The following is a 27,904-nucleotide window of genomic DNA, read 5'->3' as shown; positions in this document are numbered from 1 at the left end:
GAGGGATCACTAGGGACAGTGCCCACTGCTTTGCCCAGTGCAATCGCTGCCACCCAGGGGCACCTCTGAGCGGATTTGCAGGGTAGCAGCAGTCCACTGTAGCTAACTTCAGCGTACCCCATTGACTCATCTTTGAACCAGGGCTTTTTTTTTTTTTTTGGCTGCGCTGGGTCTTGTTGCAGCTTGCGGGCTTTCTCTAGTTGCGGAGCATGGGCTCTGGAGCGAGGGTGAGGCATGCGGGCTTGGTTGCCCTGCAGCATGTGGGGTCTTAGTTCCCATCCAGGGATCAAAGCCGCATCCCCTGTGCTGGAAGGCAAATTCTCAACCACTGGACCACCAGGGAAGTCCCTGGCCATTTTTAAAATTCTCAGTGAACTGGACATAGGTGCGAGACGATAGTTGATGGCACGTGAATTCATGTTCTAGGGCTGTTGTAAAGAGTATTGCAAACCAAGTGGCTTAAAACAACAGAAGCTGTGTGCTGTGCGTTGGTGTCTGGTGATGGTGGGAACAGAGACTGGAATGCACACTGATTTGGGGGCTGCCTCTACCCAAAGGGAGGACCTTTTTCTAGGTGCACAGAAGCTAGCAGTGGTTCCATGGGAGAAGTTTATGGTGTGCTGACGTCATGTAATTCAGCCCTGTTTTATCAAGGGCAGAGCCAAGGTTAAGCTGATTTGAAGGTTAAAAGATTTTATATCTTTCACATCCCAATTACTGTGTATCTTCTGGAGTCACAGTGGGATCCAAGAAACTAAGCAACATATCCAAGTCAAAAATTAGAAAGGAATTTGGAGGATAAGTATTACTCAGTTCAGTTGCTCAGTCATGTCTGACTCTTTGCGACCCCATGTACCGCAGCACGCCAGACCTCCCTGTCCATCACCAACTCCCAGAGTTCACTCAAACTCATGTCCGTTGAGTCGGTGATGCCATCTAACCATCTCATCGTCTGTCGTCCCCTTCTCCTCCTGCCTTCAATCTTTCCCAACATCAGGGTCTTTTCAAATGTATCACTAGCAGCCAGGAAATTCTTTATTGTGTATTTGTCTAACAGCAACAAAAAAATTCCAAAGCACATCTTGAAAATGGAAGAGGAAGTACCTGAAAAATTCCCAGTGTATTATAGCTGGAAAATGAGAATAATTCATAGTAATGATCATTACTAGTTACATATGTATGTACATTTTATGATGTTTCCTTAATTGATCGCTATTTCTTACCTAATATTTATTATTTTATGGATAGAAAATTACTCAGAGGGGTCTCAGTATTTATTGTTTTATTTTTCTGAACATAAAAATTCATGACTTCCATAAATTTGGGTACAATCGTTGCCTCCACAATTCTGTTCCCCCCCCCCCCCCATAAGGTTTTAAGTTATTCAGCTATGTATCTTCTGCTGTGGACCTTTTCGGGATCCTAACTTTCCTGTTCAAGAAGATAATACTGTAGATCATGTATTATTTATATGAGCTTTTTTGTCAGTGGCAGTTACAGTGTGGTTCCTGTCTCAAAACTGATTCCCTTTTTCCCTGTATAAATCAAAATTCCACTTACTCTGACATTTTTTTCACTCTTAACATTGAAGATTCTTCTTTTACAACATCTCTTGCAAGTATGGCTTTCTGCTTCCCCAGTATCACCACCCTAGTTGATACTTAGATTCTTGCAATAGCCTCCTAAGCAGTCTTCCTAACTTCAACATCTACTCTTTCCCATCTAATCCCTATACTTCTCTTAGATTGTCCCCCCCACCCCCCACACCTTTCAACATGTCATTCCCCTGGCCAAAATTTTCAGTAGTGCCCCTTCATCTCTAGGAGCACTCTCAAAACTCATTTGATTGTGTACATATTAGTAAAGGTATTTTGAGCATGCACCCCAAATATATACATATGTATGAATATTTACTTATAACTTATACATCAGTACTCACGTCTGTTCATCTACTTAATGCTAACTAAGCTTAACTTTACAATTTTTAAATTAAAAATAATTAGAAATGAAGTTATAATATTTTTCTCCTGGCATCCCAGAGGAACATTTAGTGCAACTCACTTTGGGTAATGATGTGTAAGTAGAATATTTTAAAAAATCAGAGATGGGCCAGTGAGTGCTGTCCCACTGTCCATGGTGCTGAACTACGATCGCTATTACCGCATAATTGTATATATCTTTCTACCTACAGATACTGGGTATTCCTGTCTATTTTCCCCCTTATTTTTGAAACAGAAGGAAATGTTATAGGCTATCATCTCAATAAGATTCTAGTTCTTGACATGATATTCCAGAGGAGTAAACATTCTCTTTCCTCCATATTGAGGAACTAAGTTGTCATTTTTTTCCTTGAAAAGATGCAGACTGACATTAAAAAGAAATGGAGGGTTTAAGTAAGTCTCCATATTAGCTGAATAATTGCACTTTTCTGTTGAAAAAACAAAGACAAGGAAGATGTTGAAAGAAGATTCTAATACTGATGTTTTCTTAATTTTATAGCTTCATAGCCGAGAATGATTGAAAACAGGAGAAAGCATTGCTGTCAAAGATTATACAGTACAATGAAGTTGTACAGTGGGGCTCAAGAATATAAATGTTAGCAGGTACATGAATACTTCTGTGACTGTTGGCTATTGGAAACAAGACTGTAAATTTCTGCCTTGAGGAAGATTCTGATGATCTATAAAATGTCAACTGATGTTGTCACAAATCAGTGGTTCATATGAAACTCATAAAGATTATAGAACCTGCAGCGCTTGTTATATAAATGATGAAAGAGTATTTCCTCTCTAAATCTCCAGCTAGCTATAGTTCAGCTGAATGCAAATTAGAAAGCTTAAGAGAAATCCAAAGTATTGAAAAATGTTAGGTTTCTCATAAAAGTAAAAATACACTGAGAAATTAGAAAAACAGAACAATATCTGTTATTAATGGCTCTACTGTAATGCCACTAGAGAATTTATAACCATTATAGCAACTTCTAGTAGACCATTTTAAAACTTGCTTTTTCCTTTCTATTGCAGCAAACTTCTGGCCACTTGATAATGAGAAAAACTAGTGTTTGAATGTGGATATCACCACCAATGTTCCACTTCAATACTGACTGTAATACTTGAATGACTCAATGCATTGAAACTCTTTTTTGATGAAAGTTTTAAATGTATATTTCCATTTAATAAATATTTGTTTGAGAATGTTATGAGCCAGGCCATGTGGATATAGAGATTAAAAAGAGACTGATATTTAGGATACCAGACCACCTTACCTGCCTCCTGAGAAATCTGTAAGCTGGTCCAGAAGCAACAGTTAGAACCAGACATGAAACAACAGACTGGTTTCAAATTGAGAAAGGAGTAGGTCAAGGCTGTATATGGTCACCCTGCTTATTTAACTTCTATGCAGAGGACATCATGCAAAACTCTGGCTGGATGAAGCACAAGCTGGAATCAAGATTCCTGGGAGAAATATAAATAACCTCAGATATGCAGATGACACCACCTTTATGGCAGAAAGTGAAGAGGAACTGAAGAGCCTCTTGATGAAAGTGAAAGAGGAGAGTGAAAAAGTTGGCTTAAAACTCAATACTTAAAAAACTAAGATCATGGCATCCGGTTCCATCACTTCCTTACATATAGATGGGGAAACAGTGGAAACAGTGAGAGGCTTTGTTTTCTTGGACTCTAAAATCACTGCAGATGGTGACTGCAGCCATGAAATTAAAGGACACTTGCTCCTTGGAAGAAAAGCTATGACAAACCTAGACAGTATATTAAAAAGCAGAGACATTACTTTGCCAAAAAGGTCTGTCTAGTCAAAGCTATGGTTTTTTCAGTAGTCATGTATGGATGTGAGAGTTGGAGCATAAAGAAAGCTGAGTGCCTAAGAATTGATGCTTTTAAACTGTGCTGTTGGAGAAGACCCTTGAGAGTCCCTTGGACTGCAAGGGTATCCAACCAGTCAGTCCTAAAGGGAATCAGTCCTGAATAGTCACTGGAAGGACTGATGCTAAAGCTGAAACTCCAATCCTTTGGCTATCTGATGCAAAGAACTGACATCTTAGAAAAGACTCTGATGCTGGGAAAGATTGAAGACAGGAGGAGAAGAGGACAACAGAGGATGAGATGGTTGGATGGCATCACAGAGTTTATGGACATGAGTTTGAGCAAGCTCTGGGAGTTGGTGATGGACAGAGAAGCCTGGCGTGCTGCAGTCAATGGGGTTGACTGAGCGACTGAACTGAACTGAACTGATACTTAGGAATTTAATGATCCAGTGAAGGACATGGACAAGAAGATAAACTAATATCACTGTATTATATTTCTTGATAGTTATATAAACAGAATAGCCTGTCAGCACACAGAGAAGTACCTAATCAGACTGGGACAGCCTTCCCAGATGAGATGATGCCTGAGCTTGCTCTTTCAAGGGCAGTAGGAGTCAGCTAGGGAAACAAAAGAAAGTCATTTCAGAGAAAGAAAGCAGTGTGTGCAGAGGTGCAAGGCAATCAGGTAAGATTTTGAAATTAAATGCACTCACTATGGTGGCACAATGGATATGAATGGACAAAAAACAAGATCAGAAAAAGCTATGGAGAGGATTCTAAGGAGTTTAGATGTTCCCTGAGAATAAAGGGGAGATAAAGGAAAAAAGGATTCTGAGCAGTGAAGGGACGTGATGCTGTTTTCATATTTTAAAAAGTCCTTCTGACAGTAATGTAAGGAGTAGATTCAGAAGTAGTGTCTAAAAGAGGGAGACGATTTTGGAATATGACGGAAATACTGAGTTATCGGTCATTGAAAGTAAAGATGGAGAATAAGAGAAAATTTTAAAGATATTTAAGCTGTAGTTTCAACAGGACATATTGAGCTATTACATTTAGGGAAAGAAAGAAAGAAGAGTCACAGATAACCCCAAAGTTTTGTGTGGGAAAAGGCTGTTTCATGCAGGAAAAGGATGTCACTTGCTGAGCACAGGGTTACAGAAAGGGGAACATGTCTGGGGGAGAGAGGTCCAGCAGGAAGAAATAGACTTGATTTTGAAGTCCCGAAGAACAGTGCTGGCTCAAAGGAGATATTTGAGAGCCATCAGTGGTAGGTGAAACCCTGTGTAGGATCCTCAGAGTGTGTAGAGTGAAGAGAAAGCCAGATAAAGTCTGCAGGGAAAGATAATATTTAAGCAGTGACTTAAGGAAGAGGAACTATCAAAGGAAGAATAAATTTGAGTGAACTGAGAGGTCAGAGGAAAACAAGGAGAATGTGTATCATGGAAGCCAGTGGAGGGGCGGTTTCCAACAAGCCAGTGGAGGGGAAACAGTGAGTAAGACTGAAGTCTCCACGTGACTCACCGTTGTTGATCATTTTTTTGACCAGTTGACCAATTGAAATTTATATTATTGGTACTGAGTTACTGAAGTCAAGAAACCTGTAGTAGGTTTCACGCTAAGTTCAGTCATGTCCGACTCTTTGCAACCCTGTGGACTGCAGCCCGCCAGGCTCCTCTGTCCATGAGATTCTCCAGGCAAGAATACTGGAATGGGTTGCCACTTCCTCTTCCAGGGGATCTTCCTGATCCAGGGGCTGAACCCGCATCTCGTATGTCTCCTGCATTGGCAGGCAGGTTCTTTACCACTAGTGCCATTCTATTCATACTAGATACTAAATATATTAATAAAATACTAGAAATTTAAATAAATTACTTAAAATATACATGTCAGATTATAGATATCACAGCTAACAATCATGGCCAGGTCCGTGTATCTTCCCTCTTGTATTCTTATGATTATGCCAGAGGTGTCATTTCTTATTGTGCTTGAAGCCAAGCCTGGAATCATATAGAGCAACTCTTCCTGAGATTCCCCAGTGTAAAAATGAAAGTTTATGTTCTAGAAATGAACTCTAGTATACGGCTGAATGGATCCTTTTGAGAGATTCTTTATAAATGCCGTAATATAACTACTTTGCACTCGCAAGTTTAGCCATTCAGGCTTTTATATTTGTCTTAATGTCAGAAATTACCCTGAGGTGTCCAGAGAATAGAAATACCTTGAATATGAGGGAAACGTACTCAGAGTTCTCAACACTGTCACGTAGATGTTCAACCTAAATAGCTGAGTGAGAAAAATACATTTAGTAAGGTTTATTCCATGAGTTAGAGTCATAACAATTTATAATAATCTCAAAAAAGAATCTTCCCTCGTGGTTCAGATGGTAAAGCATCTGCCTACAATGCGGGAGATGGGGGTTCAATCCCTGGGTCTGGAAGATCTCCTGGAGAAGAAAATGGCAACCCACTCCAGTATTCTTGCCTGGAAAATCCCATGGATGGAGGAACCTGGTTAGGCTACAGTCCATGGGGTCACAAAGAATCGGATGCGACTGAGCGACTTCACTCTTCACTCAAAAAAGAATGCTGAAATCTAAATCTGGGATGCTCATCTTTAGGGCTAAAATACAAATTAGTTGCAAGTCAGTGCATCGGGTTTAAGGGATGTCTGTGCAAAGACACATCTAGAGTCAAGATTGCCTAAGAGGTGGGATGGCATAGATGAGTAGGAACTGGTCCACACTTCCCAAAGGGATACACATTCTAGACGGATCATCTGCTCAGTTTTCGCCTAGTTTCTCAAAGGAGATGCAGTCTTATACGTCTTAACATCTGCCCGCTTAACCAAGATGTGGATTGAACAAAAGTCGACCAGTTTGTTTACAACTAGTTACTTTGTTAGAAAAGAAGTGTAGGTATCATCTGTGTGAAGCAGTATTGGTTGCCATAAACCACCACCCACAAAAAATACAATAATTCCTTCAACTTACCGCCTTGAAAATTTTCAGAACTAAAGAAAAGTTGAAAGAGCAGTGCATTTATTTACATTTCATCCAGAATCACCAGTTGGTAACGTTTGGCTCCATTTGTTTGGGCAGTCTTTATGTGGGGACGTGTGTGTGTGTGTGTGTGTGTGTGTGTGTGTGTGTTTAATGGTTTTATTTGAACCATTTGAAAATGAGTTGTAGACATCAAGAAACATTTTCCCCCCAAAATGAAGAAATCTCCTGTATAACTATAGCAGCACTAACAAACCCAAGAAGTTTAATGTAATGGCTCAGCCTGCAAAGAATCTGCCTGCAATGCAGGAGACACGGGAGACATGGGTTCAAGTTCAATCCCTGGGTTGGGAAGACCCCCTGGAGGAGGAAATGGCAACCCACTCCAGTATTCTTGCCTGAAAAATCCCAAGGACAGAGGACCCTGGCAGGCTATAGTCCATGGGGTCTCGAAGAGTTGGACCTGACTGGGCACAAAAACGTAATCTTTTCTATCCATATTCAGATTTCCCCAGTTGTCCCTTTAATAGCCAGGGCCTACTCAAGTCACACAGTACATTTAATTATCATGTCTCCTTAGTCTCCTTCACCCTAGAACAACATCCCACCCATAGTGTGTGTGTGTGTTGGTGTTGTTTATAACATGGATTTTAAAAAAAGTATTTATTTGCCTGTGCAGGGTCTTGCATGAGGCACGTGGGATCTAGTTCCCCGGCCAAGGATCAAACCCAGGCCCCCTGCACTGGGAGCGGGAGTCTTAGCCACGGGACAACCAAGGAAGTCTCAACACGAATATTTTTAAAGAATCCAACTAGTTGTCCTGTAGAATATCCCACAATCTGTGTTGTGTATTATCAGTTTACTAGGGCTGCTGTAACAAAGAACCACAAATAGGTGGCTGGAACCAACAGGAATGTGTTGATTCACAGTTCTGGAGGTTAGAGGTTCAAGATCAAGGAGTTGGCAGGGTCACACTCCTTCCAAAGGCTCCAAGAAAGTATTCTTTCTTGCCTCTGCCAGCTCCTGCTTTCCCTCGGCCTTGGCCAACATAACTCCAATCTCTACCTTTGTCTTCATATGATGGTCTTATAAGAAATACCACTTGTTGGATTTAGGGTCCACCCTACTCCAGCACGACCTTATTTTGACCAATTAATTACACGTACAAAGACTCTATTTCCAAATAAGGTCACATTCTGAAATACTGGGGATAAGGCCTTCAACATATGAATTTTGTGGGATATTCTACAGGACGACTAGCTTGATTCTTTAAAGATATTCATGTTGGCACTTCCTTGGTTGTCCAGTGGCTAAGACTCCTGCTCCCAATGCAGGAGGCTTGGGTTCGATCCTTGGCCGGGGAACTAGATCCCACATGCCTCATCTAAGACCCTGCACAGGCAAATTTGGGGGGAGACACAATTCGACACTAAACAGTGTGATTGTTTCCTTATGATTGAATTGAGCTTGAAGTTTTTTTGCCGAGAATACTTTGTAGGTAGGTGATGCTGTGTTCACTTCCCATTGAATCTGTTTGTCCCATCATTGAGGATGTTAAATTTGTCCATTTAGTTGAGATGTGGTCTGCCAGACTTTTTTTTGTTATTAATAAGTAATCTGTAAGAGTGGAAACAAAATGGAGACCGGATTCAAGGCAAGTTTTTATTTGGAAACTCTTCTAAAAGCACAAATAGCAGAGGGGAAAGTGAGGCAGGGCAGGAAAGCAACTTATATGGGGTGGACGTCAAGCCAACCACAGCTGTGGTCATGGAGCTTAACCCTACTTGGAAAGAACCCTTCCCTGTCTCGGGTTGTGGACTGCTGGGGTGGGGCTGAGTTGCTTTGTTTAGCCAACAGTCATATCTCAACTATTTTCAACCCCATGGACTGCAGCACACCAGGGCTCCCTGTCCCTCACTGTCTCCCAGAGTTTGCTCAAACACATGTCCATCGAGTCGGTGATGCCATCCAACCATCTCATCCTCTGTCATCCCCTTCTCCTCCTGCCTTCAACCTTTCCCAGCATCAGAGTCTTTTCCAATGAGTCAGCTCTTAGCATCGAGTGGCCAGGATATTGGAGCTTCAGCTTCAGCATCAGTCCTTCCAATGATTTCCTTTAGGATTGACTGGTTTGATCTCCTGGCCATCCCTTGGACTCTCAAGAGTCTTCTCCTGCATCACAGTTCTCTGGAATTTCCACCGTCCTCTGCTTGCAGGCCAGGCTGGTACTGGGACCCTAGAAAGCCCTTAGACCTTTGTCTGCTTGTGCTTCTGTTAAGGCTGGGGTTGAGGGGTGAGGAGGGTAGGTAAATTATTTCCTTCCTTTCTCACTGGTTCCATCCAGGATCAGCTGAGTTCTATGTCTGGAAGAACTTCTTCACCCTGACTCTCTCTCTCTCCTTTTCTGCATCTCTGCCTTCCTGTTGGCGTTCATCCCACCAGACTTTTCTGAGTGGTCAAGGGCATGGAGAATTGGGTTTTGCCTTGGAGGGTCTTGGGAAGCTGCTAGTACTCTGGATTAGAAGGATTAAATATTTCAGATACCTCTGGCTGGAGCATCTATAAGGCAGATCCCTCTCTCTCTTGCTGAGATTGATAGCCTGCCATGTTTGACTCTGGGATCAATCTCACTTTTCTGAAACTTGTCCCTGGTCTCCTTCTTCATATCAGCCTCTCACGGGCAGTCAGACTGGCAACGTGTCAAATGAAGCTTGGGGCCAGGAACTTCACCATCTGTAATGGTAAGCGGGAGGGCAGAGAGGTTGGCAGAGATTCCTGGAACCCTTCAAGAGACTCAGAGCCTCAAGATCTACACAGTTTACTTCTGTAAACCCTCTCCAGGGAAGTGACTGTCCAGACAGCGTGTTTTAGTCCATTGCCCAGTAATACACAAAAGGCTGACGGACAATAGTCACTACCTGCAGGCATACTGAGAGTGCACACCCAGGGGCATGGGTGGTACTCAGCTTCCCATCGTTACCTGGACAACAGCCTCTACCCCATCTCTCACCTATCTCAGGAACACAAATGTGACAGTTGGCCCCTAGTGGGGTCATCTTTGTGACACTGGAGTCCCCTACAACTATTGCAAATGGTTTAGAGTGCGTATGAGAGATCACCAGTGTCACCAGGGTGTTCCCCACGCCAGGGCACCCTACCTCAATGTGAAAACATCGTCCATCCAGAGCACCTGGTTTCCAGCAGAGGTGATGCAGGTGCCATTCCTGTTCTCTTGGATGACCAACAAGGTCAGTACTCCAGGGAGAAGGGGGTCCTTGCACGAGGTCAGGCTGCAGCAGATGCGGCTGAGTCTGCTCTGTAATCATGACACTAGCTGGTTGATTCCCCTAAAAAGTGTTTCCACCACTCACCCTGAGTCGACCTTGCCTATATGCTGAGATGCTGAGAGGCTAACAGACGGAAGATTCAGGGTTTTTGCTTGTTTTTAAGAAATGCGTGTGTGTCGCTCAGTCGTGTCCGACTCTCTGCAGCCCCATGGACTGTAGCTCACCAGGCTCCTTTGTCCATGGGATTCTCCAGGGAGGAATACTGGAGTGGGTGGGTTGCCATTTCCTTCTCCATTTAAGAAATGAGGGAAGGGAAAATTGGAGATGAAATAAGGGAGAACTAAGGAGCAAAGTACTTGAGAAGGAATCACTTTTCAAGCAGGGATGAGATCCAGAAAACACAGGAAGGATCGCCCTTGACAGGAAAGGAAGCTGTTTGCTCAGCTGCCAAAGGAAGGGAAAAATGGGCAACGGCACTGCTGCTGCTGCTGCTCAGTCACTTCAGTCGTGTCCGACTCTGTGCGACCCCATAGACGGCAGCCCATCAGGCTCCCCCGTCCCTGGGAATCTCCAGGCAAGCACGCTGGAGTGGGTTGCCATTTCCTTCTCCAATGCCTGAAAGTGAAGAGAGAGAGTGAAGTCGTTCAGTCGTGTCCGAATCTTAGCGACCCCTTGAACTGCCCCCCCACCAGGCTCCTCCGTCCATGGGATTTTCCAGGCAAGAGTGCTGGAGTGGGGTGCCATTGCCTTCTCCAGACAACGGCACAGGGGAAGGTAAATTTGTGAAGCAGACAGTGTGGAGGTCTTTCTTTCTCAATCAAGTAAAAGGTAAAGGATCAGTGATGGAAGATGTAAGGAAGGCACTAGGTTAGGCAGAAGGTTTGAGAGGAGAGAAGAGACAGTTCTGCTGGAGATGAGGACAGTAATCCTACCAGCAGGCAAGCATCGGCACACCCCACATCTGGGGTGTGGGACAGAGAAGTTCACAGTAAAAAGTGCAGCTGTTAGTCACTCATTCAGGTCTGACTCTTTGTGACCCCGTGGACTGTAGCCCACCAGGCTTCTCTGTTCATGGAATTCTCCAAGCAACAATACTCTGGAGGGTAGCCATTCTCTTCTGCAGGGGATCTTCCCAACCCAGGGATTGAACCCACGTCTTCTGCATGGCAGGCAGGTTCTTTACTGTCTGAGCCACCAGGGAAGCCCAGTGAAGTTCAAGGTGAAGCCCATTTGCCCAGTGACTGCTAGGGGCAGGTGTGGGTCTGTTCAGGCAGGTGTGATGGAGGGAAAGACAGGCAAGGTGATTAAAGGCCAAGCTGTGGAGTCTCATCTGGAGAATAAATATGAAAAAAGGAAATCAACGTTGAAATGTTTGCTGGCTTTGCCATCTACTAGCTGTGCAATCTTGGCCAAGAATTCTTAAATCTCTGACTCAATTTCCACATTTTAAAAATGGAGTTAGAGCGGTTTTTGTTTCCAAGAAGCCAAAATTGTTTAGAATTTGCTTCCTATTTTGCACCAGCCTTTAAACACTTTTTGTGAAGAAATTTTGCACAGTAGTTTAAATCTTTTGTTAACACTCCTCTGGAATTTTTCAGGGGGTAAAAGTAACATCAGTGGAGGGTATTATTTTAAATAAATTTTAATTGAGTTTGTTGCATTTTCAGTAAATTTTAAAACATTTTTAGGTTTTATAGAGATTTTAACCTTTAAACAACAGATCTTTAAAAAACAGGTAAATTACAAGTGAGTTTAACAAAGAAACATTTAAAATAGATCTGAATGTAAGAACTACAGAACTGTTTCAGAAATAAAACATACTACCTTGATGTGAAATTTAAAAAATAAAAAATAAAAAAAGTGGAGTTAATATTAATAGTAGAATGAATTATGTTAGCAGTTAACAGGATTAAAAGAAACAGTTGTATACATAGCAACTTAACCGCAATGTCTGGCATACAGTAAGTACTCCAGAGAAAAGTTTTCTCTTTTCTTTAAGATATGATGAACATTTCTCAACTATTACATACTTTTTTTCAAATATAGGGTTCTTTCTGCTTGGTTCGTATTCTTTATATTTGTGAACTCAGTATCCATCCCTTTTTGATGATGGTGCAATGTAGAAACCAGGACAGTATAGCACAGCAGCAGGCTCCAGAGTCAAACAAAATGCTTGGAATTGACTCCTAGCTTCATCACTTACCATCTGTGTGGACTTGGGTAAGTTACTCAACTTCTGCAGTCTCAGTTTCCTAATCTGTGAAATGGGTATAATTCTATCTGGGAAACGGGTATACTTCTATTTCTCCAGGAATGCTCAGCAAGTTTTAAGTGCTGCTGCTGACGGTGGTAGTGGTATTTCCAAACATTTAACGTGTTTCCAAACATTTAACACGTTTCCAGAGTATGTCGATTGCATTTCTGTTTTTATGATTTCTAGAAAGTGGGTTAACTGAAAGGGCAGAGCTTACGAGAAAGTGTAAATATGACCTCTGGTGGGACCAATTCTTCAAAATTCTGAAAAGTGCAGGTATTGATAAAATAAAACTTGTGCAGTGACAACTAATATGTCATTTTTTTTTTTTAAGTAAAACTGTTGAGTGAAAGTAAAAGGCCAGCCACTCTAAGAGGTCATGCAATTTGATTATAAAGTAATGGACTCCACGACAGTCAGTCTTATTATTTTTGAGTTATAGCTAGAATGCTTACTCTCTTTTGGATATAGGAAGCTTTGGTGAGCCTAGTGACTATGTCACTGGATATTAGTTTATGATAAAAGTACACACACACCTATTAATATGTTCTGTCTGGCTTCAAGACTTGATACTAAAAATATGATATAGCATATGTCATACTGGTTTTCATATAATCACTAAACTCATTATTTCCCCCAGATATCATCCTCTGTTTGATAACTCAACTACTGATGAATTCCATGCAATATTTGCTATTGTCGGAGAAGAATCCTGGTAGATTTTCAGGTATTATCTCAGTTGATGATATAGGTCTGAATTCAGAAATATAATTCAAATTCTTTCGAAGCTGTGTGAGATCTGTTTGCTTCATTTTCTGCTCCATGTGTGAAGCAATTAACCTTGGTTATATTAATATAATACTTTCCTGTACTAAAAGGAAAACTATTCCAACTTTTTTCAAGCAAACCACTGTGGTTGTTTTTTTTAATGTTAAAATCACAGGCCTAAGAATACCAAAACTGGAAGGTAGAACCTGGCCAAGAACAATCCAGCAAAAATACTGAAAATTGCTGTTTACTAGCCAAATGCTATTGCCAAATTAAAAAGAGGAATGTGGGTCATGACCCTTTCTCACCTTTCCTTTGATCGGTCTTTTGACAGAAGTACTGATGGAAAGGAGCCCCTGGTGGCTCAGACAGTAAAGAGTCTGCCCGCAATGCGGGAGACCTGGTTTTGATCCCTGTGTTGGGAAGATTCTTTGGAGAAGGAAATGGCAACCCTCTCCAGTATTCCTGCCTGGAGAGTCCCATGGCCGTGGGGTCGCAGAGTCGGACACGACTGAGTGACTCCACTTTCACTTTCAGATGTTTCAGGTGAGTGGAATTGTATGGGATTCATCCTTCTGTGACTGGCTTATTTCACATAGCATAATGTCCCAGAAGCTCTGAATTTTTATTAAGTACTCTTCCATGTCTGATTTTTAAGAATTTTTTTCCTAATGCACGGTCAGTTCAGTTCAGTTCAGTCGCTCAGTCGTGTCTGACTCTTTGAGACCCCATGAATCAAAGCATGCCAGGCCTCCCTGTCCATCACCAACTCCCAGAGTTTACCCAAACTCATATCCATCAAGTTGGTGATGCCATCCAGCCATCTCATCCTCTGTCATCCCCTTCTCCTCCTGCCCTCAATCCCTCCCAGCATCAGGGTCTTTTCCAATGAGTCAACTCTTTGCATGAGGTGGCCAAAGTATTGGAGTTTCAGCTTCAGCATTAGTCCTTCCAATGAACACCCAAGACTGATCACCTTTAGGATGGACTGGTTGGATCTTTTTGCAGTCCAAGGGACTCTCAAGAGTCTTCTCCAACACCACAGTTCAAAAGCATCAGTTCTTTGGTGCTCAGCTTTCTTCACAGTCCAACTCTCACATCCACACATGACCACAGGAAAAACCACAGCCTTGACTAGATGGACCTTAGTCGGCAAAGTAATGTCTCTGCTTTTGAATATGCTGTCTAAGTTGGTCATAACTTTCCTTCCAAGGAGTAAGTGTCTTTTAATTTCATGGCTGCAATCACCATCTGCAGTGATTTTAGAGCCCCCCAAAATAAAGTCTGACACTGTTTCCACTGTTTCCCCATCTATTTCCCATGAAGTGATGGGACCAGATGCCACGATCTTAGTTTTCTGAATGTTGAGATTTAAGCCAACTTTTTCACTTTCCTCTTTCACTTTCCTCAAGAGGCTTTGTAGTTCCTCTTCACTTTCTGCCATAAGGGTGGTGTCATCTGCATATCTGAGGTTATTGATATTTCTCCCGGCAATCTTGATTCCAGCTTGTACTTCTTCCACCCCAGCATTTCTCATGATGTACTCTGCATAGAAGTTAAATAAGCAGGGTGACAATATACACCCTTGATGTACTCCTTCCTATTTGGAACCAGTCTGTTGTTCCATGTCCAGTTCTAACTGTTGCTTCCTGACCTGCGTACAGGTTTCTCAAAAGGCAGGTCAGGTGATCTAGGATTCCCATCTCTTTCAGAATTTTCCAGTTTCTTGTGATCCACATAGTCAAAGGCTTTGGCATAGTGAATAAAGCAGAAATAGATGTTTTTCTGGAACTCTTGCTTTATCGATGATCCAGTGGATGTTGGCAATTTGATCTCTGGTTCCTCTGCCTTTTCTAAAACCAGCTTGAACATCTGGAAGTTCACGGTTCACATATTGCTGAAGCCTGGCTTGGAGAATTTTGAGCATTACTTTTACTAGCGTCTGAGGTGAGTGGAATTGTGTGGTAGTTTGGGCGTTCTTTGGCATTGCTTTTCTTTGGGATTGGAGTGAAAACTGACCTTTTCCAGTCCTGTGGCCGCTGCTGAGTTTTCCAAATTTGCTGGCATATTGAGTGCAGTACTTTCACAGCATCATCTTTCAAGATTTGAAACAGCTAAACTGGAATTCTATCACCTCCACTATCTAAGGCCCACTTGACTTCACATTCCAGGATGTCTGGTTCTAGGTGAGTGATCACGCCATCATGATTATCTGGGATGTGAAGCTCTTTTTTGTACAGTTCTTCTGTGTATTCTTGCCACCTCTTCTTAATATCTTCTGCTTCTGTTAGGTTTATACCATTTCCATCCTTTATCAAGCTCATCTTTGCATGGAATGTTCCCTTGGTATCTCTAATTTTCTTGAAGAGATCTCTCGTCTTTCCCATTCTGTTGTTCTCCATTTCTTTGCACTGATTGCTAAGGAAGGCTTTCTTATCTTTCCTTGCTATTCTTTGGAACTCTGCATTCAGACACTTATATCTTTCCTTTTCTCCTTTGCTTTTTGCTTCTCTTCTTTTCACAGCCATTTGTAAGGCCTCCTCAGACAGCCATTTTGCTTTTAAAAAAATTTTTTTTTAATTTTTACTGTATTTTACTTTACAATACTGTATTGGTTTTGCCATACATTGACTTGAATCCACCACGGGTGTCATTTTGCTTCTTTGCATTTCTTTTTCTTGGGGATGGTCTTGATCCCTGTCTCCTGTACAATGTCACAAACCTCTGTCCATAGTTCATCAGGCACTCTGTCTATCAGATCTAGTCCTTTAAATCTATTTCTCACTTCCACTGTATAATCATAAGAGATTTGATTTAGGTCATACCTGAATGGTCTATGGGTTTTCCCCATTTTCTTCAATTTAACTCTGAATTTGGCAATAAAGAGTTCATGTTCTGAGCCACAGTCAGCTCCCGGTCTTGTTTTTGCTGACTGTATAGAGCCTCTCCATCTTTGGCTGCAAAGAATATAATCAATCTGATTTTGGTGTTGACCATCTGGTGATATCCATGTGTAGAGTCTTCTCTTGTGTTGTTGGAAGAGGGTGTTTGCTATGACCAGTGCGTTGTCTTGGCAAAACTCTATTAGCCTTTGCCCTGCTTCATTCCGTACTCCAAGGCCAAATCTGTCTGTCACTCCAGGTGTTTCTTGACTTTCTACTTTTGCATTCCAGTCCCCTATAATGAAAAGGACATCTTTTTTTGGTGTTAGTTCTAAAAGGTCTTGTAGGTCTTCATAGAACCATTCAACTTCAGCTTCTTCAGCATTACTGGTTGGGCATAGGCTTGGATCGCCGTGATATTGAATGGTTTGCCTTGGAGACGAACAGAGATCATTCTGTCGTTTTTGAGATTGCATCCATGTACTGCATTTCAGACTCTTTTGATGACCATGATGGCTACTCCATTTCTTCTAAGGGATTCCTGCCCACAGTAGTAGATATTAATGGTCATCTGAGTTAAATTCACCCATTCCAGACCATTTTAGTTTGCTGATTCCTAGAATGTTGACATTCACTCTTGCCATCTCCTGTTTAACCACTTCCAATTTGCCTTGATTCGTGGACCTAACATTCCAGGTTCCTATGCAGTATTACTCTTTACAGCATCGGACCTTGCTTCTATCACCAGTCACATCCACAACTGGGTATTGTTTTTGCTTTGGCTCCATCCCTTCATTCTTTCTGGAGTTATTTCTCCACTGATCTCCAGTAGCATATTGGGCACCTACTGACCTGGGGAGTTCCTCTTTCATTATCCTATCATTTTGCCTTTTCATACTGTTCATGGGGTTCTCAAGGCAAGAATACTGAAGTGGTTTGCCACCGAATGGCAAACCATCCTGACCCATGGTCAGGAAAGTATTATCTTGAATTTTCCTCCAAATCTGTGCCGATGTTGCAGTAGCCACTGGCCATGTGTGACGTGCATGCATGCTAGGTCGTTTCAGTCATGTCTGACTCTTGAGACCCTATGAACCCCACCAGGCTCCTCTGTCCTTGGCAGGAATACTGGAATGGGTTGCCATGCCCTCCTCCAAGGGATCTTCCCCACCCAGGGAACTAACCTGGATCTCTTTTATCTCCCGCATTGGCAGGCATGTTCTTTTCCCACTAACGCCACCTGGGAAGCCACTGGCCATTTACAGCTCAGCTGATAAAGAATCTGCCTGCAACGTGGGAGACCTGGGTTTGATCCCTGGGTTGGGAAGATCCCCTGGAGAAGGTAAAGGCTACCCAGTCCAGTATTCTGGCCTGGAGAATTCCATGGGCTGTATAAGCCATGGGGACGCAAAGAGTCAGACATAACTGAGTGACTTTCACTTTCACTTTTCAAACTTAAATTAACTAAAATTTAATTTAATTTAAAAGACAGTTTCTCAGTTGCACTAGCCACATTTCAGGGGCTCAATAAGCACACGTAACTAGTGGCTAATGTATTGGGCAGTGCAGAATTATAGAACATTCCACCATCATAGAAAGTTCTCTTGGACAGCACTGATCTCCAAGTTTTATTGTTTACTTTTCACATTTGGATCTGCAGTCCACCTGGAATTAATTTTTGTGTTCATGTTTGGTAGTGGTCAAGTTTTAATTTTGTCCATATGGGCCTCCAACTATTCTGGTACTATGGATTTCCACCCCACCCCCACCCCACCCCCTGCTCTGCAGTTGCTAACATGGTAATTTATAAAGTCTCCGTTCATAAGTGAGCTTGTTTATGGATTCTCTTTTCTGTTCCAGTAACACATTTCTCTACCCTTGTGCTGATAAAGTGTGATTGTCTTACTTATTTACGTATGATTTTAAACCTGAAAAGACCAAGTCTACATTTCTTTTGCTAGACAACATTATAGCCCAAAGTAAAAGTTAAATCTAAACTCTAGAAAAGATAAGAAATTTTTGTGTGTATGTGCCTGGGTATTGTGACTTGAAATTCTTCAGACTACAAGTGAGTTAATGCCTGACATGCTTTTTTTTTTTTTTTTGTCTGCTCTGGATCTTAGTTGCAGCTTGAGAACTTAGTTGTGGCTTGTGGGCTGTATTTCCCTGACCTGGAATTGAACCAGGGCTTTCTGCATTGGGAGCTCAGAGGCTTAGCTCCTGGGCTACCAGGGAAGACCCGCCTGACACTTTTGAAAGTAGGAGGCCTGGGCTCCTGGGAGGGCTATCTCCTAGCAGCCCCTCTTGTCATGTGTATTGCCCTCCAGCTAAAGGTGATTGTATAGACACATGCAAATTTTAAAATGTGTTTTGATGATTTCCTCATATGCTCCTTCTATGATACCAAGTCTTTTGAATTCAAGGGCTGTGCCTTCCACCTGATTTAGAAATCTCCACAACGTCTTGGTCTTCCAGGAAGGGCGCTGTGCGTCACTCTTAATGCTTAATTGCCTACCTTCAATGCTTGTTTTCTTTTCCCCTGTCTTTGTCTTGGCTCTTTCTGGAGAAGTTCTCATTTGAATTTTCTCTTTCATAACAAACAAAAACCAAATCTACTCCGATGCTGAAAGCAGGAGCGGGAGGAGGTCTGATGTACTAGAAATGAAGGCCCAGCTTGTGACGCACAATTCAGCCGGGACCACAGTCAGGCTGGCTTGACTGCCGATGCCACCACTTACAGAATTGTGGACTGAGATTCAGTTTTCTTATCGCAGGACTCAGCAAACTCTGGCTGGTGGCCACTACAGCCCACTGTTTTTGTACGGCTTTGTTACCTATTTTTGTATGGCCCGTGAGACAGGAATGATTTTTACATCGTTAAATGGCTGAAACCAAACCAGAAGAAGAACAGTATTTGGAGACACATTTCAGTGCCCACAAATAAAGTTTTTTTGGGATACAGCCTCTCCCATTTGTTTGTCTATCGTCCTTGACTGTATTCACGCTGAAACTGCAGAGTCCAGTGGATACACAGAGGTGACAGAGGCCAGGTGGCCCTCAAAGCCTGAAATATTTACTCACTGGTCCTTTCTAGGAAAAGTTTGTCAACCTCCACCTTATCTCTGGAAAAAAGAAAAATCCAGACAGTGATTCCTCCATCAGAGGAGTCTTTGTGAGGATTAAACAAAGATGCTAGTGGTAAAGAATCCACCTGCCGATGCAAGAGACACAGGAGACTTGGGTTTGATCCTTGGGTTGGGAAGATCCCCTGGAGGAGGAAATGCAATACGCTCCAGTACTCTTGCCTGGAAAATTCCACGGGCAGAGGAACCTGGCAGGCTACAGTCCATGGGGTCACAAAGAGTCAGACACAACGGAACAACTGAGCATGCACACAGAGATAAAATATGGGACTGTGCTTGGAATATACAGGTGCTGAGAAACGATTTTCTTTCAGCCAAGCCTGACGCCTAACCTCATCGCATTCCCTAAAACAGTGACTTACGCTTACGAAGCAGAGCGCAATGACTCTGGCTTATGAAGCAGAGCAGAGAGCACTGGCCCAGTCAGATAAATGGACAAGCTCAATGTACTTTGTATTCTGTTTCGATATAGCTTTCACTAATGAGCCCCCTACAAGTGCTTCCCCCTATGAATTTGATAAGCCTCTAGCACACAGTATAGAAATTACACTGCTGAGCGTAATGATTTATCGGTGTTTTACAGGTAGCAACACAGTGGTTGGAAATGGCAAGTTTGCTCATAAAAGGTTCCCACAGACCCAGGATAGAGGAGCCTGGGGGGCTACAGTCCATGGGGTCGCAAAGAGTCGGATGCGCCTGAGCGGCTAACACTCCAGACCCCCGAGATGCAGACTGCATTAGAGAGCGTCTCCACCCTGCCGGTCCCAAGACCTCTCCCTAGTTCTCAATCATCCCCCGAAGTGCTTTCCAAGTGTCAGATAATTTTCTGTTCCTCTGGCCACTAGAGAGCACTTTGAGACTAACAAACCTGGGCCTGAGCACCCAGGCCTCCGTTTGAACCCTGCTCGCCTGCGATCGCGGGGTGTGTGGTTGCTCACTGCGCCATCTAGCTACCAGCGGCGGCTTCCAAATGGCTATCCAGGCTGATGGATGCGTGGTGTGAAGTTTAGTGACCTGTGGTAGTGATAATGAAGTATTCTGAAGTCCAGATCACATTTGATTCTGTCACTGTGGTTTTCTGCTTCTGGTGACATCACCTCATTTGGACTGCTTTACAGCGTATTTTCTAAGGCAAGTGTTTAGCCAGGGTCCCGGTTTCCTTACGGCTCCTTCTCTTTTCTGTCGGGTTGAATTTCTCTCAAAGAGAAAATACCGCTTGATATTGATTCCAGTGCACGAGATAATTTCAGGTTCTCACTCTGCAGTCCATCCAGAGCCCTGCTTAAAATCTCGAAGAGGTTTTCCAAGGCTAAGAGGCGCAGTTCAAAAGAACAGTTCTTAAATGGGTTTAAAAGACCCTTGGCTACATTTTCTGATGTTTCATCAGCAGTTTGCACTGATACAGTTTCTATTGTTATTACAACTGAACCATATCACAGGGAGTTGTACCAGCAAGACCATCAAGTTTTCTCAAAAGCTATAAAGCTTTGATGTTTTCTGGCCTATTTCTTACTGTGCTCTTAAAAATGTTTAGCTTCTGCTGAGCCAAATGTGTACCTCTAAAGGCATACGCGGTGAAAAAACTCTTCAAGCATCTCGGTTACTGCTGCAATCTCTGTATATACAGCAGGAGGATGTGATTCTGTTTGGATGAAGCAGGCGGGGGAAGAGCTTTGTCGTGTGCATTGTGAATGAATAATGCCAACCATCAACTGGGCTTCAGCCCATCAGCGTGGGGGTCTGGCTGGTAACATAGAAAAATCCACTTTCCTGACCACTGCTTATGAGCATTTCCCAAAGCCATTCCATCCTGTATTATGGTTTGCATCAAAGAGAAATCAAAGCCATCGGCTCTGGCCCTGATTGCTAAACTGATCGAGGCGTTTATGGGGATGGTTTGCGGGGGATTCCTTTGATGTTTTCAGAAATCCCAAATAATTTCTCCGTCTTTTGAAGGACACTTGACTTTCAAGTAGAGAATATGTCTGCATGTGAAATGTTGGTTCTGTCTAGTACTAACCGGCTTAATGTGCCACTGAAATCAGTGATAGAATTTGCCCCCATTTTTAGAAAATCAAGTTCTTTCCTCTGTCCCAGAGCCTGGCGTACTGCATCTGGCTGGAACAGTGGCAGGCTGTTACAAACAAAACGAATTGCTTCATAGTGAAATTACACTCTAAAATGTAAACTTGCTATCTCACCTTTTGCCAGCACATAGCATTTGTGATGTTGCGTGAGAATAGCAAGGGAGCGAATAGGCTATTAACAAAGACTTTCAAGAAAGGGAATTCCTCTGGGTCTCACAGGGAGACATGCATACAAAAACATAAAGGAGTGGAAGGCAAAGATAACGAGTTTATATGGGGGTCTCTGCATTATTGTGGAGATATTGTTGGTTTCCAGCAGCCAGACTTAGTTTTTTAAGCTATCAGCCTCCAAGCCAGATCCAGGCATCTTCTCCAATCCGCGAGGGTGTGCTCCCTGCCTGCTCTTATTTATGTATTTCATACGATGCTTTTTGTATAGGTGCAAAGATAGTGGGACTCTATCTAAAAAAGCAATGTTATCCCTGGGATTTCAACAAGGCTTGAATTAAATAGAACAAAGCGGAAAGACCTTGTATATGTGTGTTGTATACTTATTTGTTTGAAAGTCCATGGTTTCGGAGGGAGGGGGCTGTGAATATGTTAGGGACATAGTAACAGTTAATATTCAGTGAATACAAGAAGAGGGCATGCAGTCTTCCTTATCTGGGCTTAAGCACAGGTCTAGTGGCTCAGATTGGAAAGAATCTGCCTGCAATGCTGGAGACCCAGGTTCGATCCTTGGGTCGGGAAGATCCCCTGGAGAAGGGAGTGGCAACCCACTCCAGTATTCTTGCTTGGAGAATCCCATGGACAGAGGAGCCTGGCTGTCTACAGTCCATAGGGTCACACAGAGTCTGACACGACTGAGCAACTCACGCAGAAACACAAGACGATTCCCTGAGATGGGATCTTGTCCCCAGGTTGTGAATGGCTACAGTTTGGGCAACTTCTGGTACTGATGGTTGAGATGCGTGTGATCCTTATTATGTCGCAGGCTCTCATCCTTTGCATCTTGTGTATTTTGCCCTCCTTCCGAAAAAGGAACTGGGTTATAAACAGAATATTGTATCTACTGGCACTGATGACAAAGAGAGCAGGGGTAACTCTGTCTATAAACTACTTCCCGGGTGGGCAGAAAAGGCTATTTTTCTGTAGAAGACGCACACCAAATCATGTTCTACTCTGGACAGCTCACGCAAATTGTTTTTTCTTCCCCCCTAGCCATGCTGTGCGGAATGTGGGATCTTAGTTTCCCTGACCGGGGATCAAACCTGTGCTTCCTGAGTTAGGATGTGTAGCCGTTACCCTTGGACCGCTGGGGAAGTCCCCTGGACACCTTTTTGATCATCACCTTACATTGCAACCTAACCATTGAAAGTTGGTTACCCATCATGTGGTTTTACCTTCTCTCAGGCGCCGAGTTGGGAGAAACTGATTCCGCTTTCTCTATGCTCCTGGAAGGCTGAGCAGAGTGCCTTCCTTCGAGGCTCTAAATGAAGAGCTGTGTGCTTTTGTTCATAGGCTCTAACACTGGGGACGGGCCTTGTGACGCCTGGAGGAAATCTCACCAGGTCAGCTGGGTGAATGGGAGCAAGCCAAGTCATCTTTCTGGGCCTCTATTTCCTCATCTGTAAAGAGAAGGGGCTGGACTCGGTGATTGTTGAGGTCACTTTCAGCTTTGTAAATTCTGTGCTTTTCAAAAAAAAAACAAACTTGGATCCTGAAAGAAGAGCATCTTCTTGAATTTGCGGACAAAAGAGCCCAGGTTGTATTTGTGCTTGATCTCCCTGCACATCCTGACTTCCTGCTCTAATGAATCCGAGTTTCTTCTTCAGTGACAGGGCTCGGCTCCAGGACCCCTTGGTGTGATTCTAACACTGCGGAGATATTGATTTTTCTAGCAGGCTAGTGGTTACTGTAACCACCAAACTATTAAATCTCTCCTGTTCTCATAAGGATGATTTCACGAGGATCCTTCCACTCCTTTCGGTGGATATTTAACTCAACCCAGGGCTAATTCGAAGATAGCATGATTAGCAGAGTGTCTCGGAATGCTCCGTGGCTGGCACTGGGCATCATCTCTGGGTTGTCAGTCACAAGCTGCAGCAGACAGAGGCTGATCCCAAAGGGGCGTGACCTTGTCATTGCCACGTTGTTCTCCATCACCTCCTGCATCCAAGCTTAGAATTTCTTACTGTGAACAGTGTCAGTAGCGACTCAGACAGGAGAGGCTTCCTGCTCTATTTTGCTGGTTCATGCCTGTAGAAGCTGACTTTTCACCTCATGGCCTTGACTGTTGCTGTCATTAGCAAGACCACAGATGTTACCCTCACTACACACACGGAGGGAGCTGCAATGGGCTGTCCTGGTGGCTCAGAGGTAAACAATCCCCCACCAATGTGGGAGACTCGAGTTTGCTCCCTGGGTGGGGAAGATCCCCTGGAGAAGGAAATGGCAACCCACTCCAGTATTCTTGCCTGGGAAACCCCATGGACAGAGGAGCCTGGTGGGCTACAGTCCTTGGGATGCCAAAGAGTGAGACGAGAATTAGCGACTGAAGAACAGGTGAACTGCAGTACTAAAACATTAGTTTGATTCTTGCTTTCATTTTAGACGTTTACCCCTAGTGAGCGATCTGGTGAGCTGATGGAAGGCACAACACTCCAAGCAGATTATGATAGCCATTAACTTCCCAGTACAGTTTAACAGGGCCTCTCATTTATGCTGATTCCTGGGCACTCACCTTGTTACATCAGTTAAAAACACACTACAAAATGAGTGGTGACTTTGATGTCAGTAAAGATTTCTGCATCCAGAACTGTAATACCTTGTTGATTACCTTTCCATGATGACCCCAGAGCTGAGGGGATCATTTAATGAGGTCATTAATATTTTTCCCAAACCAGCAATCTGCTAAATTCTCTTTTGGTAGGCAGGCACGTCTGCAGAACTAACATAAGTGACTGTTTCACATGAAGCATTATCTTTTCTTGTACAACATTGAAAGCCTGCGTGCTGCTCGACAAATTTGAATTTTATAAAAGTAAGGATGACTGGCACTTGGTAACTTACACAGAAATATAAAGTGGTACCAGAAAATTGCCCGTTTCTTTTAGATTTACATTTTCTATATATTTTTTTCTTTTAAGAAGTGATAAGACATGTAATTTCCATCAACTTCAACCAGTTATGTGTGAAAGAGGCTGCAAGTGCAGCTCTGTGAAGGAAAAGCAAGTCGTGGGGAGAACTGATATGCTACAGACAGCCTCCCAGCTGCCTGCAGCTCTGGCCCTGGAGATGGCTGGTTACTTAAAGGCCAAGACTCGGATCCTAAGACTAAGATACTTCAAGTCTTGAAAACAACTCAACGCCCCCTTGGCTCCTCAGCCACTTGCTCCAGGGTCTTACTTATTAATGTCTTTCCAGGTCCATCAAGCACAAGGAGAAAAAGGAAGCAGATAGAGGCGTATAATAAGAGTTTACAGAGGAAGACTTCCCCTTCTTTCTTTAAGCTACTAAATCTTCCTGTGCTCCCAGGGTTGCGACAAAACCCTCCTCATTTCCTTCCTTTCCTTTTAAAATATTTATTTATGTAGGCTGCTCCGGGTCTTAGTGGCAACACGTGGGATCTTTAGTTGCAGCATGCGAATTCTGACTCGAGGCATGTGGGGTCTAGTTCCCTGACCAGCAATTGAACTTGGGGCCCCTGTGTTGGGATCTTGGAGTCTTAGTCGCTGGACCTCCTGGATAGTCTCAAGGAATACTTCTCTTGACACATGGGATGGATGCGCCGAAAAGTTTGGCATAAAACAATTATTGCCTATTAATTCCTTTATTTAGGCTTCCCTGGTGGTTCAGTGGGCTTCCCTGGTAGCTCAGCTGGCAAAGAAACAGCCTGCAAAGCAGGAGACCCGGTTTGATTCCTGGGTTGGGAAGATCTGGAGAAGGGAAGGGATAGGCTACCCACTCCAGTATTCTTGGGCTTCCCTGGTGGCTCAGGTGGTAAAGAATCCACCTGCAATGTGGGAGACCTGGGTTCAATCCCTGAGTTGAGAAGATCCCCTGGAGAAGGGAACAGCTACCCACTCTGGCTCAGTGGCAAAGAATCTGCCTGCCAGTACAGGAGACGTGGGTTTGATCCCTGGGTCGGAAAGATCCTTTGGAAAAGGAAATGGCAACCCACTCCAGTATTCTTGCCTGGTGAATCCCATGGACAGAGGAGCCTGGCTACTGTCCAGGGGGTCGCAAAGAATCAGACATGACTAAGTGACCAAACAAAACAACAAAATTCCTTTATTTAGTCCACAAACATTTATTGATACACAATAGCAAAGCACCCAGCTTTGTGCACATGACAAGTTAACACTTCTTCTCTGATCTTTGTTATCATTCTGAAGCTCTGTCATGATAAAAATAATTGGGGACCTCAACTCATAAACCCACATCTTGTTTAGGAATCTTGAAGTCAGTTTGCAGTCTGGCTGCCTTTCATTAACCAAGAACAACCGACTTCCTGCTCTAACACATGTATACAAATGTATATATTGACAAGAGCATATACTTAATTTTAATTTCCTATAATTTACATTGACTTCTCTTCTGGTCCACGCATCCCCTTACTTAAGGGTTAAACAGCTCTCTCTAGTGGTCCTTTGTGTCTAAGGGTTGTGGTTGAGCTATGGAAAGAAGTTTTTGGTCCTGACAATGACTGGATAAAGAACAAAAATATTCCGATGGGCATGTTACCTAATAATAGCATTTGTTGCATTAACTGAGCCAGCAACAAGAGTCATTTATTTAGTATTTATTTTGGGGGGTGGCGGGTAAGCTCTGTGAAGGCAAGAATGGGTTTATCTTGTTTGTCATTGAGAGTCACAGCACTTAATGCATGGGCTTCCCCTGTGGCTCAGCTGGTAAAGAATCTGCCTGCAATGCGGGAGACTTGGGTTTGATCCCTGGGTTGGGAAAGTTCCCTGGAGAAGGGGAACGGCTATCCACTCCAGCATTCTGGCCTGGAGAATTCCATGGACTGTAGAGTCCAGGGGGTTGCAAAGAGTCGGACATGACTGAGTGACTTTCACTTCACCTAATGCATAGAGAATTACTTAAAAATGATCAAATGCATGAATGTTGTTGATTTTACAGATGAGGAAACAAAAGACTCTCGAAGATCACATGGTAAGAAGTGGAATTGGAGGTCACAGTCTCGTTAGACGCCAAGGCAGGTGCCCTTTTCCCATGACAAACTTGATGCCCCTGGATCGGTGACTTTCCTCACTTCCTGCCTCTGTTTCTGGGTTGCGAATCACCTCCTTTTCTGGGTAGCTGAGAAGTGGTGAGCAGTGTCTTGATAGAGCCGACATCTATGAATGCCATCAAAGCCCCATCTGAGGCTGCCTTTTAACCTGGATCCACCACCTTCAAGGTACTGAAATATATTCCGGATTGTGCTACAGATCAGACATAGATAACCCACAGGCCTGTAAATAGAGGCACCAAGCCAAAGCCCGTGGCCATAATCCTTCAAACAGCTGATTGTGTTCACCGCGTGTGAAACCTCCTCACACTTGATGTGGCTGAAAATAGTGAGCCCCTGTGTCTGCGGTGGGTGGAGGAAGATCTTCAATTATAAACCAAAATGCAAGGTATTAACAGGAGACCTCTAACACCTACAGTCACACTTGGAGTTACAGGGTGTTAATGAGCAAGATAACCAAGGAAGGCATTTTTTCTCCCTCCTGGGCTGCCTGGGTTCACTGTGTGTGTAGAATAATTGAAACCTCAGGTTGTGAAACCATGAATCAGGAGGGTTTCCTGTATTATGAATGATGTCATCTAATAAGATGAGAGACTTTCAGTGAAATGCAGGAACACTGAGGGTAATGTGTTTGCAGCAAGCAGGATCCTGAATTTATTGCAGAGGGGACTGTGAGAGTTGACCAAAATGGAGAATGATGAGAAGTAACTAAATTATGTATGACAGTCTTTACAGAGCAGAGGAAGGAAGAACGCTTAATGATGTTGTGGTTGAAAGACCAGCAGCAATGGGTGATGTATAGGTTGGAGGTTGGTAAGAGAAATGGATCTATGAAGATGCAAAGACTGTAGATGAGGGTGACATGGACCAAGCAGTGGATTTGGGAGAGGGGAGGGGAACCAGGGGCTCAGCATATAATATATTTTAGTTGCAACAAGACAGCCAAGTAAAGTTAACTTGACATTAAAAATCATCATCTTAATCTATGTAGCTCTTTCCAGACTGAGTCTTATAAAAAAAAAAATCTATAGTTAACGATGAAGTATTTTCCCCCTTCGCTTTCCCGGCATTCACTGAACGCAGTACATAATTTAATTATTGAATCTACAGGCTGGACCATGGAGATGAAGAATGATGTGTCTGCTGTAGTGAGAAATTAGATAGAACCAACTGTTTATTCTCATCATTCTTCCTCTGTGAGGCTAAATTAATATAGTTAACACGCTTTTGTTTGGATTAGAGGCTCAGATCTGGGAGGTGCTGATCAGAACTCATGATTACTACACTAGCTGTTATTTATGGAGTGCTGACAGTATCCTCAAGCCCCATATGTGAGACAGAAAGGGGTTCCTTTGTCATTCTCTGTTGTGGAACCAGTGTTCCACCAGACTTAGGGGCTAGATGT

The 27,904-nt window shown here is 43.2% G+C and overlaps 2 long non-coding RNA genes across 3 annotated transcripts in view; both read left to right on the top strand.

Moving 5' to 3' along the window:
* The window catches only part of LOC138431053 (uncharacterized), a 72,323-nt gene extending 67,519 nt beyond the window's left edge, over nucleotides 1-4,804 (top strand). For both annotated transcript variants that reach the window (XR_011253511.1, XR_011253512.1), the window contains exons 6-7: nucleotides 2,500-2,603; nucleotides 3,024-4,804. This is a non-coding gene — a long non-coding RNA (uncharacterized lncRNA). The remainder of the gene's footprint in view (nucleotides 1-2,499; nucleotides 2,604-3,023) is intronic.
* An 8,790-nt stretch (nucleotides 4,805-13,594) lies between these two features.
* Nucleotides 13,595-18,973, top strand: LOC138431054 (uncharacterized). The gene is made up of 2 exons (XR_011253513.1): nucleotides 13,595-13,676; nucleotides 18,787-18,973. It is a non-coding gene; the product is annotated as an uncharacterized lncRNA (long non-coding RNA).
* The last annotated feature ends 8,931 nt before the right edge of the window (nucleotides 18,974-27,904 follow it).

This window comes from Ovis canadensis, chromosome 26 (assembly GCF_042477335.2).
Source record: "Ovis canadensis isolate MfBH-ARS-UI-01 breed Bighorn chromosome 26, ARS-UI_OviCan_v2, whole genome shotgun sequence".
Classification (NCBI taxonomy): domain Eukaryota; kingdom Metazoa; phylum Chordata; class Mammalia; order Artiodactyla; family Bovidae; genus Ovis; species Ovis canadensis.
Note: the sequence above shows the minus strand (reverse complement) of the source record. Positions and strands in the feature narration are given on the sequence as shown.